This window comes from Dasypus novemcinctus, chromosome 7, assembly GCF_030445035.2.
Source record: "Dasypus novemcinctus isolate mDasNov1 chromosome 7, mDasNov1.1.hap2, whole genome shotgun sequence".
NCBI lineage: Eukaryota > Metazoa > Chordata > Mammalia > Cingulata > Dasypodidae > Dasypus > Dasypus novemcinctus.
Window position 1 is genome coordinate 71,908,540 of NC_080679.1, and position 13,946 is coordinate 71,922,485.

Sequence of the window (13,946 nt, forward strand, 5' to 3'; positions counted from 1 at the left end):
TGGGGAAGAACAAATTGATTCAAAGTGAACAATTTGCTTTCCAAACAAAAATGAAATGTCATTTCATTACTAAAAATCAATTAAGACTTAGACACCAGCAGGAAAATGAAATTTAAATATTTCTACATATTTAAGAGAATGTAAATTAACCACACATATTTTACTGTATTAGTTTATATAAGTCTTTGACAATGCATATTGTTTTAATTTTCTTTAACTGATCACTAAAGTTCAAATTTTATAAGCTATTGGTTGATTCCACTGTTCTTTATAAGATCATTGTCTTTCTGTTCTTAGGGAAAGAATCTCAAAATGTTATTTGGGCACTTTGAAATTCTCTCCATTAATACTCATTCACCATCCTAACATGTAGCTTCTATGCTCACTGATTTGCTTTTTTAAGGCTTAAATAATATATTTTCATTTTGTTTATAATAACAAAAAAAGTTTAACTTAAATGCCTAACAATAAGGGAACATGTAAATCCAAACCACAGAATGTTATGCAATTAAAAGGAAAAATGTCCACATTATAATATTAAATGAAAAAAATACAATTTTTTAAACTATCATACAAATTCACCTTTAAACATTTTTTAAGACATCAGTGAACTCTGACAAACCCATATGGCTTCTACCTGGTTTTCTCCACTCTTTTATATAGTACTCAAAGTTCCCCGTCTAACTCTCCACCCACAAGATTTATTATACCTATGTTCTTCTGTTGTTGTTTTTTTAAGATTTATTTATCATCCACCCTCCCCCACTTGTTGTTTGTGGTCACTGTCTGCTCTCTGTGTCCATTTGCTGTGTGCTCTATGTGTCTGCTTGCCCTCTCCCCAGGAGGCACCAGGAACCAAACCCAGGACCTCCCATGTTGGAGAGAGAGGAGCTCAATCACATGGGCCACTTCAGCTCCCTGGTTTGTTTTGTCTCTCATTATCTCTCCTCTTTGACTCTTTGTTGCCTCATCTTGTTGAGCCAGCTCATCTTCTCCAGGAGGCACCAGGAAGCAAACCAGGGACCTCCCATTTGATAGGCAGAAGCTCAATTGCTTGAGCCACATCCGAGTCCCTTTCTTTAACTTACTCAGTTGGGGAGGTCATAGGATACAATGGTTGTAATTACCACAAATTTTTAAAAAAAAATTTTTAAAAAGGAATGATTATAAATAGTAGTCAAATGGAAGCTGAGATAAATTAATAAGTAAACATGAATATTACTTACTGTACATCATTAAGATTATGACTAAACAGTCTATTCCCATTCAACAGAGATTTCTAATAGGGTGGCTTATTAAAATTCCTTCCTTACTTGTAGATTAGATATCAGTTCTGAAAAGTCTTAAGTATTAAGAGTATTGGACAGTGATTAATCGTACATAAAGAATGCCATTACCCAAAAGTATGTCTATTTTCTTCTTCAATCCTGTCTTTCCCAAACTCCAGCCCTCTAAGAACTCTTCCCTCTAAGAATAAGCCCTACTTGAGTCTGATCCCTCTCTTCTTAAACTCTCAAGATTTCTGCATTGTTCTGTAAATTTACATATGCATACCTGACCTTCCCAAGTGAATGTAACCTCTTAGAAAGCCACACTGTAGGTTTAAATTTTTTTGTTGTGATCTATTTGTTAAATTAAAAAAAAACACTCCCCTCATTTTCCCACAGCTAATGTAATACAGTGCACTACTTATAATAAGCACTTGATGTTATTTACTGACTGACAAAGTTCTCAAGATTTTATTATGACAGAAGCTGTAAATTATTCCCCCATATTTGTGCTCCCTTTTCTCTACAGTGGTGGAACCCATTAATTATATCTGAATACATGGCCTCCTGAAATAAAAACTTTATTTCTCAGTTTCCCTTGTAGCTGTGTATGGCCAGTGTTTAAATTTTAGCCAATAGGACTTAAAGTTCTGGCAACTCCTGGTAAGTTTCTTTAAAAGGAAGTATGAAATCCTCTTTTCTCTTCCCTGCTGACAAGAATGTGAAAAGGGGGAAGCGGACTTGGCCCAGTGGTTAGGGCGTCCATCTACCACATGGGAGGTCCACGGTTCAAACCCCAGGCCTCCTTGACCCATGTGGAGCTGGCCATGTGCAGTGCTGATGCATGCAAGGAGTGCCCTGTCACACAGGGGTGCCCCCGCGTAGGGGAGCCCCACACTCAAGGAGTGCGCCCCATAAGGAGAGCCGCCCAGCGCAAAAGAAAGTGCAGCCTGCCCAGGAATGGCGCTGCACACACGGAGAGCTGACACAACAAAAAGAAACACAGATTCCCGTGCTGCTGACAACAACAGAAGCGGACAAAGCAGACGCAGCAAATAGACACAGAGAAGAGACAACTGGGATGGGGTGGGAAGGGGAGAGAAATAAATAAATATATCTTTAAAAAAAAAAAAAGAATGTGAAAAGGATGTCTATAGCTACAGCAGGTGAACTGAACTATGACTGGAATATGGCGATGGTAGAACAACTACAGTGAAGGAGCCAAGGTCCTTGATGATCATATAGTCACTGAACTTGGACTGCCTATGTTTATATGAAAGAGAAATAAACTATCTTTTAAGCCACTGCTATTTTGGGTTTTCTGCCATTCGCAGCCAAACTTAATCCTAACTCATATACCAATTACTGTTTCTAGGCTTAAACACCACCTCACCCCAAAATTTGATTCCTCTGTGTCAGTGTTCACGCAAACTACCTAACAGTCCTCTAAATATTAAAAGTTTATTCCAAAGTGAGCTTTCTGATTGACTGAAAGTATAGATTAGTACAGTGGTTTTCAAACACCAGCATGCATCAAAATCACATGGAAGACTAGGCAAAATACAGATTGCTAGAAGGGGAAGAATTAGTGAGAAAAAGTATAAACAGTTCTTTCAAAGAGCTTGGCTGAAAGAAAAAAAAGAAGGGAATAGAAGGTCAACTCCTGTGGTGGTTTGAAACTGTTACTTCTATTAAGGTGTGGCCCACCTCAATCAGGATGGGTCTCAATTCTATCATTAAGCCAAGTAAAATTCAGAGAGAGGGAGAGAAAGCCACAGAAGCAACAGCCAGATGAAATCAATTGAACCTGGAAGAGACGGTAGTTATCAGGAGATGCCACGATGTGCCTTGCCATATGCTAAGAACCAAGGATTGTCAGTAGCCAGCCCCAAAACACCACGGTCGTCAGGACGAAAGCATGGCCTTGATGATCCTAGATTTAGAGTTTGTCCCAGCCTGAAACCATGAGCAAATAAATTCCCATTGTTTAACCCAACCCATTTCCTTACTTGAACAACCTAGGGAACTTCTATTATACATGTATATGTAGTAATGATAGAGAAGATTTGAATGCATTAAAACAAGACAAAAAACAACAACAGTGGAGAAGTGAAAATATAAGAAATAAATAACTAATAAAAAAAGACCCATAAGGAGGTAAAAGGGGATAGAGTAAGAGCACAGATGGAGGAATTTGTTTTGTCAAGAAACAAGACACTTTTCCACTGTAATGCAAGGGAAGTGGTTGGGAATCTGAAGATAACTGCAAGTTGATAAGTGAAAGGGACAAAAAAAATGAGGAAATGCTCATGTTGTATAAAATGGGAGAAGAAATCATCTGCAGAGTATTACCGACTAAGAAGATATTGTGGCCTTTGGGAGAACAAAAAGAATGTCAAAGAACTGCTTAATATAACATCTCAAAGGCATGAATAATATTCAGTTTTTACTTAATAACTATAATACTATAGAAATAATACAGTATCTTTTGCTAAACTACATGCATAATGGTAACAATATCAATCAATATTTTTAAAAGCTGTATTTCACTAAAAAAAAATTATGCCAAATTGTAATGCTCTGGAATCAAACCCAAGCTTCTCAGTTCTGTGATATTTTTAATTTCTTTACCAAAAAAATAACTGATCAAATTTGACTGATTTAGGGAAGTGGATATGGCTCAAGCAATTGGGCCCCTATCTACCATATAGGAGGTCCAGGATTCGATACCCAGGGTCTCCTGATTTAGGCAAGCTGGCCTGTGTGGCAAGCTGGCACAGGCAGATTGCTGGCCTGCGCAGAGGGCTGTCCCACGCAGGAGTAATGGCCCACATGGACAGCTGACACAGCAAGATGACTCAACAAAAAGATACACTGAGGAGAAATAATAAGAGACACAGCAGACGAGGGAGCTGAGGTGGCGCAAGAGAATGATCACCTCTCTCCCACTCCAGAAGGTCCCAGGATCAGTTTCTGGAGCCACCTAATAAGAATATAAGCAGACACAGAAGAACACAGAGCAAATGGACACAGCAAGGAGACAATGGAGGGATGGGGGAGAAATAAATTTTTAAAAATCTTTTAAAAACAAAATTGACCTATTTAACAATATTCAACTTACCACAGACCTCAAAAAATTAATGGCATAATTCTGGTCAGACCAAGGTTAATTTTATTAATTTTACAGTAAATACTACAATAACTTTTCATCACCAAACTATAAGAAATTTTCTGAATTAATCTATAGTTCACACACCAAGTTTGGTGTGACAAACACAGAATTTTCACTCAAACATTAAGAATGCAAAAACCAAACATTACGAAGACTGTCTTCAAGAACATAAAAACTCTAAAACCAAACCAGGCTTTGGTTCAAATAGTATTTCTCCTCTTTCTTGAAGAATGGAGTAAACCTCAGAGGTCCCAAAATAGTACTGTCACAAGTATCTTATCAATCCCCAAAAATACTCCAAATAAAACACATATGATACAACTTGAAACACGTCTTAGTTCCAATTTTGAAATAGCAATCTTCATATTTTCATCCCTATATAAATCCAAAGAAAAATGTAATTCTAATTATAAAAATTAACTTAGTATAACTTACCTGCTATTCTTCCTGGATACTTTATTCCAAACTAATTTAAATGATACATATCAAATATAGCAATATAATGGAGTGAAAACCTTAAGATATCCTATCAGAATAATGTTCTATAACAACTATGCTGTCCAATATGGCAATCACTAACCACATATGGATATTTAAATTAATTAGTTAAATAAAAGTTTAACTTCAATTTCCCAGCCACAATAGCCTCATTTCAAGGGTTCAAGCAACATGTGACTAATGGCTACTATAGTATTTGACAAGACAGATATAGAACACTTCTATCATCACAGAAAGTTGTACTGGACTATGTGGCTCCATAACAAGGCTAATAACTGTTTAAAAGAGATCTTAGCAAGAGAGGCTAGGATAATCAGAAAGTGATGAGGCTAAGAGTATCTGCATAACAGTACATCTGCATAACAGCAGAGTGCTTACACATGATGTGAGTAATCAATCAGCTTTTAATGATGGTGACACACTGAATGCCATATTTCCAATTTCAGAGAGAATTAATATATGATTTACTAATCTGCTGAACAACCCCAATTGCTAAAACCAACAGGCAAATTTATTAACATGTAAAAACTAAGAACTAAAGAATTAAAAAATTAAAACTATAACCAATAAATATACTCATTGTTTGAATATGAGTACTTAAGCATATGACAAGGTGGGGAATTTTTTAAACATATACATGCATACACACAGAACACAATACCCAGTACCTGACTTCTAAGATGCTGAATTTAGTAAGCCTGATTTATTTCAACATATTAAATAAATTAATTGAATTCACATTGAAAAAAATCATTGAAGGGATAGAGTGTTGGGATAGTTTTTATTTCCAAATAAAAAAATTTCAAAGGGAAAATGTAATACTAGATCATCAATAACCAGTTAAACATGAAGGACTGAACTTACACATTTATATTTACAGTCTTTCAAGAAAATGACTAAAGTAACAGTGAAGAAATAAAAAAAAAATAAACCCAGAAAGACTCAAAGAATGGGAAGGGACACAATGCAGACCAGAGATGTCAATCCATTTTTATGAGATGAAAAGCAGAGAAAGGAATGCTAACAGAATTAGCAAGGCAGAAGAAGTTAAAACCTAAGAGCCTGCAGAGAATATCAATACATTTGCATTCAGAGAATACTAGTAAGATTACAAAATTGGAGGCACCAAGTACAGAGAAGCGAATGGGCACAGAGAGCAGACAATGGAGGGGGGGAGAGAAACAAATAAAAATAAATGTGATTTTGATTTTTTTAAAAATAAAGGTATTCAATGAATATTATTGTAAATAATTTAAAGTCAAAAAAAGTGTATAATCCTTTCATATTTACTTTTTCCTTTCTCATAATAGCAATGGGTGACAAATTGTATATCATTTTTGCTTGGAGTTGGGAATTTTAGACTCAAATTTGTTACGTTAATGGATATGTTAATCTAGTCTTTATTATTATGAATAAAGCTACTTTGAACATTTTCATATTCTTGTATGTGTTTGTTAGTGGTCATATGCCTGATTTCTTTAGGGTATATTTCCGGGTGTGAACTGATGGCTCACAGGGTAGGTATTTGCTTATTGATAGATATTGCCAAATAATTCCAAAGTTGTACCAATTTATACTCCACTAGCAATGCAGGAGAGGCACATAAAAATACCAGTCAAATGTCCTATCCCAAATCCTGATACCCAGACAGCCATTTCGAATTTCTCAGTTGTTTTATTTTTCCTTGTATTTACCTGTACGTTGTTAAGATGCTTATGTTACTATTTCACTGTTTAATTTTAAATATATCTATTGAATTCCACTGTGGAATTCAGCTCTCCTCTCCTTCAATTTCTCCATCTTACATTTCTGGTTAAATTAATATTCATTGTCTACATTTTAATCAGAAGATAAATATTTTTCTCACTTGCACTATGAAACTATGAACGTATTTTTTTTAAGTGTACAGTCAGTGGCTTTTAGTATAATCACCGTGTTGTACATGCATCACAAAAAATTTGAGAATAATTTCATTACTCCAAAAAGAAAAATTCTACATCTTTTTATATGATTGTTTTCCTTTGGATATATACTGCTTTTAAAATTCATTTGGTTAGTTTATCTCCTTCAAATTATTTTGCAGAATTGTAATACTTCTCCTTACAATGGCCAATGTCCAGACACACAAATCATTGAATCTTTTTTTTTTTTTTAACTCTTGGAAACGTCACCTTTGAAATCATTATTCTTTTTACTTTAATTGGAATGGTTCCTGTATTGGCTGGCTCAGAGCTGTTTTCCTGTGGTGACTGTTCATCATCTTCCAGAAAATTCTGATTTTCTTCTATGTTGAATCCCGTTTTCTTGACCCTATATTGTTTTTTTCTCTTGGTTTATTATTTTTAATTTTTAAAGATTTATTTATTTATTTCTCTCCCCTCCCCCCCACCTCGGTTGTCTGTTCTCTGTGTCTATTTGCTGCGTCTTCTTTGTCCGCTTCTGTTGTTGTCAGTGGCACAGGAATCTGTGTTTCTTTTTGTTGTGTCATCTTGTTGTGTCAGCTCTCTGTGTGTGCAGCACCATTCCTGGGCAGGCTGCACTTTTTTTTTGCACTGGGCGGCTCTCCTTATGGGGTGCACTCCTTGCACGTGGGGCTCCCTACGCAGGGACACCCCTGCATGGCACGGCACTCCTTGCACGCATCAGCGCTGCGCATGGGTCAGCTCCACACGGGTCAAGGAGGCCCGGGGTTTGAACCGCGGACTTCCCATGTGGTAGACGGACGCCCTAACCACTGGGCCAAGTCCACTTCCCTATTATTTTTATTTTGTTGAAACACATCTTCATTAGCTTCCTGAGAAAAGGGTACATGGGAAATATAAATTTAAAGACCTTGCTTGCATGATTTTTTTTAAATTTCTCTCCCCTTTCCCGCCCCCCCCTCAGTTGCCTGCTCTCTGTCCATTCACTGTGTTTTTCTCTGTCCATTTATATTCTTGTCAGCGGCACCAGGAATCTGTGTTTCTTTTTGTTGTATCATCTTGCTGCATCAGCTTTCCGTGTGTGCGGCGCCACCCTGAGCAGGTTGCACTTTTTTCGCACTGAGCGGTTCTCCTTGAGGGGCACACTCCTTGTGTGTGGGGCTCCCCTACATGGGGGACACCCCTGTGTGGCACAGCACTCCTTGCGCGCATCCGCACTGTGCCTGGGCCAGCTCATCATACGGGTCAGGAGGCCTGGGGTTTGAACCTTGGACCTCCTATGTGGTAGGCGGACACTATCCATTGAGGCAAATCCGCTTCCCTTGAATACCTTTATATCAGTGAAGTTCTAAAACTAGCCCCAAACAATGACCTCTGTGATAGTCCTTAAAGATTCTAAATTCTATTTCTTTAGCAACTACTTCTGAATCATATCTCCTAGGCATTATCAAAATGGCTCAGATATTAAAAACAAAAATAAAAACTGGTTTTGAGGGGGAAAAAAAGCTGCCTCAGTGAGACTGCTATATTCATCACTTAGAATAATTTTACTTTCTGTTCCTGAGTCATATTTCATATCACCCTTATAAATGGGCAATCATCAGCACAGTTTCAACTTCTTAATCCTCACTAGTTAAGTCCCCTAGGAGAACCTAATGGATCCTAACAGAGTTCAGATTTAAGAAGCAAGTTGCTTAAGCAAGACTTGAGTGTACATATATATGAGAAATGTAATCCTCTCCATCAGTCTTAAGAGTCAATAGAGAACAACGAGTTAATAGAGCAGAAGCCTCCCAGACAGACATCTCTAGGTAGGAATCTTGATGAAAAATTGTGTTAGCTTGAGAAAGTTCCTTTACCTCTTAAACTTTCTCGTTTATAAAATGAAGACAATTGTATAAGCAGATTAATTGGAGAGATGTATGTAAAACACTTTACATACCATCTGGTCCACAGCAATTCAATAAATACAAGGTATCATTATTAACATTAGTAGTACTATTAGTGATAATAAATACTCATTTACCCATTTGCAAAGAAAGACTGTTTAACTTTGGTGACTATAAAAGTGAATATATGATGTATGTTTTCAGTGTGTATATTTATACAATAGTCTTTTGTAACAAGGCAAAACCTAGTGAATAAGGCTGTCCTGATTTTGATATCAACATATACTTTATGAATAATTTTTGAAAGTCATATGCACTAATAAAATTCCTCTCCTGCCAGAATATAAGCTCCCCTAGAACACAGAAACCATGTCTAGCTTGTTCATTACTTTGTGTCCTGCATACAATGGTTCTCAACAAGTACCTGCATAATGAATAAGCCATAGATATTCATAATAATAAACACAAACTTACCTAAATAGAAAATTAATAACCAAAAAAAAAAAAACTGGCATTTTACTGTTTTATGGGTCCAAAACTCACTGCTTTAAAAGGTTAGAGGGGAGCAGATGTGGCTCAAGCAGCTGAGTTCTCGCCTCCCACACAGGAGGTCCCTGGTGCCTCCTGGAAAATAAAACAATAACAAATGGCAAGCAAAACAAATGAAAAAAACGACTCAGGGAAGCCAATGTGGCTTAGTGGTTAAGCACCAACTTCCTACATAAGAGGATCCAGATTCAATCCCCAGCCCCAGGACAAAAAAAAAAAGTGAGATTTAACTCCTATTAAATGCAGAGGTATTTTTTTTTTAAATCAATAAAGTTACAAATATCAATAAACAAATACTGTTTTAAAAAACAGTAACTGGAATTCAACTTCAAGAAAAATAGTTACCTGGGCAGAAATCATCAGAAACCATAATTCAATAAGCATAAAAAGCTGTAAATACAGCAAATCTGCCACCAAAAATATGACATGCTATTTGAGAACACACACAATGAGAGATCGTATCAGAGAATAAAACCTTCATTAATACAACTCTCATGTGAATATATTCCTGGAATATTTGGCTCAATTTTAGATACATCAAAACTTGATCTGACAGCTATAGAAAAAAGTCAAGTTCAGAAAGAAAGCAAAAAAAAAGATAAACAAAATTGGAAGAGATTAACTTTCTACATCGGAATTTATAAAGAAAATAAAGTTATAGAATTAAAATTATGAAAGAGTAATTTTTGTAAACCAAGAAATTAACACACTGCCAGCCATACAGTTGGCGTTCAAGGAACAATTAGGGAGTAAAGAAAGAAAACTCCTTTTTTTCTGAGCTCCTACAAAGAATACTCTAAGTTTTGTTGTTTACAGGCAAAAAACATTCCCACCTAAGGAAATAACAATTATCCAAAAACCACCAAATTAAAAATTCCTAGGATAAGCTAAATAGATCGCAGGGATATAAAATATATTCATCTCATTTTGATAAACTACTGATAATAAGATTTTAAAACATTCACCAATGAACAGCACCAACTCCTTTCCTCTTGTTTATTCCAAAAATAAAATGAACATTTGTCTTACAAGTTAAATACATAACAATACTCTCTTTAATTGTACCTAAACAAAAATATCAGCATTGTCTGCCAGTAAAAATATAAAAACAATCCTAAATTTAAAGATATCCTTAATAAACTTTTAAAGGATTGGATGCTTTACAATGATTATTGTCATGGAATTTTAAGGGATTATAAACATAGTTTGTAAATGTATATAAGCCACATTAACAAAGTTACCTAAAATTCTCAACAGGGAACAGTCTATTTTCAGACCCATGAGATAAAGCTATCCTTTACACAGCAGACTTCAGATTTTCTTCTTTAGGACAAACCTACTATTCATTTCATAATTAGAGTTGAAATATTTTATGTAAGAATTCATTAAGGACTATTCCAAAGCAAGCAATACCATTTTTTGGGTACAAAATGGAAACGGTTCTGAATTTTAATTCATATCCTATTTTACCAGGACACGAAGGAAAATCAGTGACAATTGAAGAATTATTTTCCGCCAAACCGAAGAGGCATGTTTTAAAATTAAAAACCACGAACAAATCTATCTATAAAATAATTCACTTTTATATCAAACAGCTGCAGACCCTGTAATTGAAATAATGTGTCTAAGGTTACAGATGAAAAGTGTTAGGTATCATTCTTGAAATGACAGATTAAGTTCCTAATCCAGTTACAGTAATAGCCAAATTTGTAGTTTAACATAAATTAAGAACTTAATTATATTTGTGACTATTTTAAACAAAATAACAAATTCCTTTGTACCTGAGAATGTAATTTATAGCAAAGCCAGGTTCATTTTCTGAACCAATCTATTTCATACTGCAGAACACTGGTATAATGGTATAATGCAATTCTTGTTGTAGAATGTTGAAAGAGTAGACTCACTAGAAGCACAGAAGAGGTCTGAAGATAAATGAAGATGCTATTCATTCAAGGGTAATTTCATCTTAGAACTATATGAAAGATGTTTCACTCACACAGGGTATTGTACAGTCTCAGATTTAAGTGTATTTTCAACTCAAATATAATGCTGCACAATCTATTATGTTGATAGTATTTATCTAATAATGAAGAATTCTTAGTTTCTGTTTAAAAAATAAACTCTTATTTCCTCTACTATGTTTTTCTTTTTCTGTTTAGCAGCAACAAATTTTAAAATCTGGCTCACTATTTACTTTTTTTAAAAAAGTATTCCACTCTCATACTACCTTGCAATCTCTGAGAACTATAGGAGGATAAACTATAGAATTCTTTCTCAGTTAAAACAGATATTTATATTAGCAAGTCATTACCCTGTATAACCATTTTACATTAATATATATTGCCAATGACTAAAAATGACAACACTAATAGCCATGTAATTCTAAACATACTTCATTTCTACAAATCCTACAAGGCTAATTCAAATGTTTTACATACACTGTACCATTTATGACGGATTAATGTTAATACTGATATTTTTTAATCCACTAAATTCTGTTTGCAATTTAAGCTCCCAGTTATCTTTTACAGGATCACATTTTACATATTTAAATCATTCCAGATACTATAAGCATAATTCACCAAATGCTTTAATGCTTCCAAAACAAACTGAAGAAGTTAAATTAAGTCCTATCAAAGGAAACATCTACATTTTGCTAGTTTTAGAAAATGAAAAAGGACTTTAGGCAAACTCTTATCTAATAAATGATCACTAAATTCTCTGCATTTCTTAGCTTTTCTTTCCTTCTCCTAACCCTGAAACGAAATTCAGATCCTCATTTTGCAGAGGATGATTAAAGGGAGGAATGAACAAACTTTTAAAAACTAAAATTTTATACTTCATGCAATTTTAAGAAAGTTATATCAATTTTTAAATGTTTTTCATAAAATATTATTCTATTAGTTGTATTAAAATATATCCACCACTGGTGATCAACCTGTTTAAAATAAAAATGTATCCAACCAGACTGAAAATTCAAAATCATTTCCTCTAAAATCCTTCAGGTAAGCTGTCCACTGTGGCCCTTTGAATGACATAAGTTTACAGAGGCTATATTTTCACACCCACAGTTGTTGCTCCAATGCAACAATCAACCTGTCACCCCAAAGGAAAGCAAGTTCCCTCTTGCTCTTTCCCAATCACTACAGTAGCATATTATCATTTAACCACTAATTAATATGTCCACCTAAATAGCATCATTTGCTAAAAGGAAGAAGCAAAGGTCAGCTAACTATCAGAAGATCTGACATGTTAGTGTTCATGGCCCAGAATTAATGGAGCCTATTAAATGCTGACTTTCTTTAAATGATACAACACAGTCAACAGAAAGTAAATAGTTTGCATCTCTGACTTCCTTTTCATTTTTAGAGATAAAAGTATTCACAAGGGGTAGGGAAAAATGAAAATATTAAATGGGATAGGGAGATTTCCCTTAACCTAAGCTTAAATGTTCTTCTTACAGGAAGATTACTTTCTATGTAGGATTCTAACAATGATTAATAAATTGAGACAATCTCTAGAAATAAACTCTAATTTTACAATATTTAGAAAATTAAGCAATATATAAAAAGTAAACCAGTTTCTTTTTTAAAACTGACAGTATATACTAAATGAAAAGTAACATTTTATTAAAGACATTCACAAAATATGTAAATAAATCCTTTAAGTTAAAAGAGGCATTAATCCAGTACTCAATATCATCTTACATTTCTACTGCTTTTGCTTTTTCAAAAGGAAGTTCCCATTTGTTATCTAACTTCATCCTCACAATAACCCATAATATAGGTAAGACTGATTTTATCCAATTTCAAACAACTAAAACTGAGACATGTTTATCTTTTGCACTTTAATGTAAACTACAAACTATACGATATTATTTGCTAGGAAATGTCAGAAATAACTTGTTTCAATTAAATGTGTACTTATTGTTGGACAAAGAGTCAAAGATCTTATATCATGGGACTAGAATGATACGCAGCAAAGTATTATGAGTGTGGACTCTCGACTCAGACTCCCAGGTTTTACATTCCAGCTCTGCCATTACTTAGTTATATAACTTTGGGCAAACTCTTCACTCTTGTTGCCTTAATATCCTCATCTGGAAAGCAGGAATAATAATAGTAACTACCTCATAGGGTTGCTGTGTGTGAGCATATTCTATGGTAGCTAAAGCACTAATAATAAGGCTTAGCACACAGAATAAATGTATACATTTTAGCTACAATTATTACTGTTCATACTGACATTACCTGCAGAACGGGACATAATAGCACCTGCCTCATATACCTGTTGTGAGGATTAAATGAATTAAGAATGAAGTTCTGGGGAGCAGGTGTAGCTCAGCGGTTGAGCATCTGCTTTGCATGTACAAGGTCCCGGGTTCAATCCCCAGTACCTCCTAAAAAAAAAAAAAAGAATGAAGTTCTCAGCACAACGCCAAGCACACAGTAGGTACTCAACTACTGCTGTGGTTTTTCTGTTTACTTCCATAATTTTTTTTACCTTAGACAGGGCTTCCCCGAGTTTCACTTGCCCATCTTTCAAAAATGAGGTTAATTGTATCCTACACTAGGGTTGTAGAAAAGATTAAACAGGATATGTCACATTAAGCTCTCAGTACAGTTCCTACTGTTCAAAGAATCAAGAG

The 13,946-nt window shown here is 34.9% G+C and overlaps 1 protein-coding gene across 4 annotated transcripts in view; it reads right to left on the minus strand.

Moving 5' to 3' along the window:
- MTX2 (metaxin 2) overlaps positions 1-13,946 on the minus strand; it is a 62,393-nt gene that overhangs the window by 19,686 nt on the left and 28,761 nt on the right. The window contains exon 1 of one of the 4 annotated variants that reach the window (XM_058300606.2): positions 9,224-9,285. The exons of the other annotated variants lie outside the window; for them this stretch is intronic. The gene's annotated coding sequence lies outside the window, so the exon portion shown is untranslated. Of the gene's footprint in view, positions 1-9,223; positions 9,286-13,946 lie in introns of those variants that run through there. 4 annotated transcript variants of the gene reach the window in all.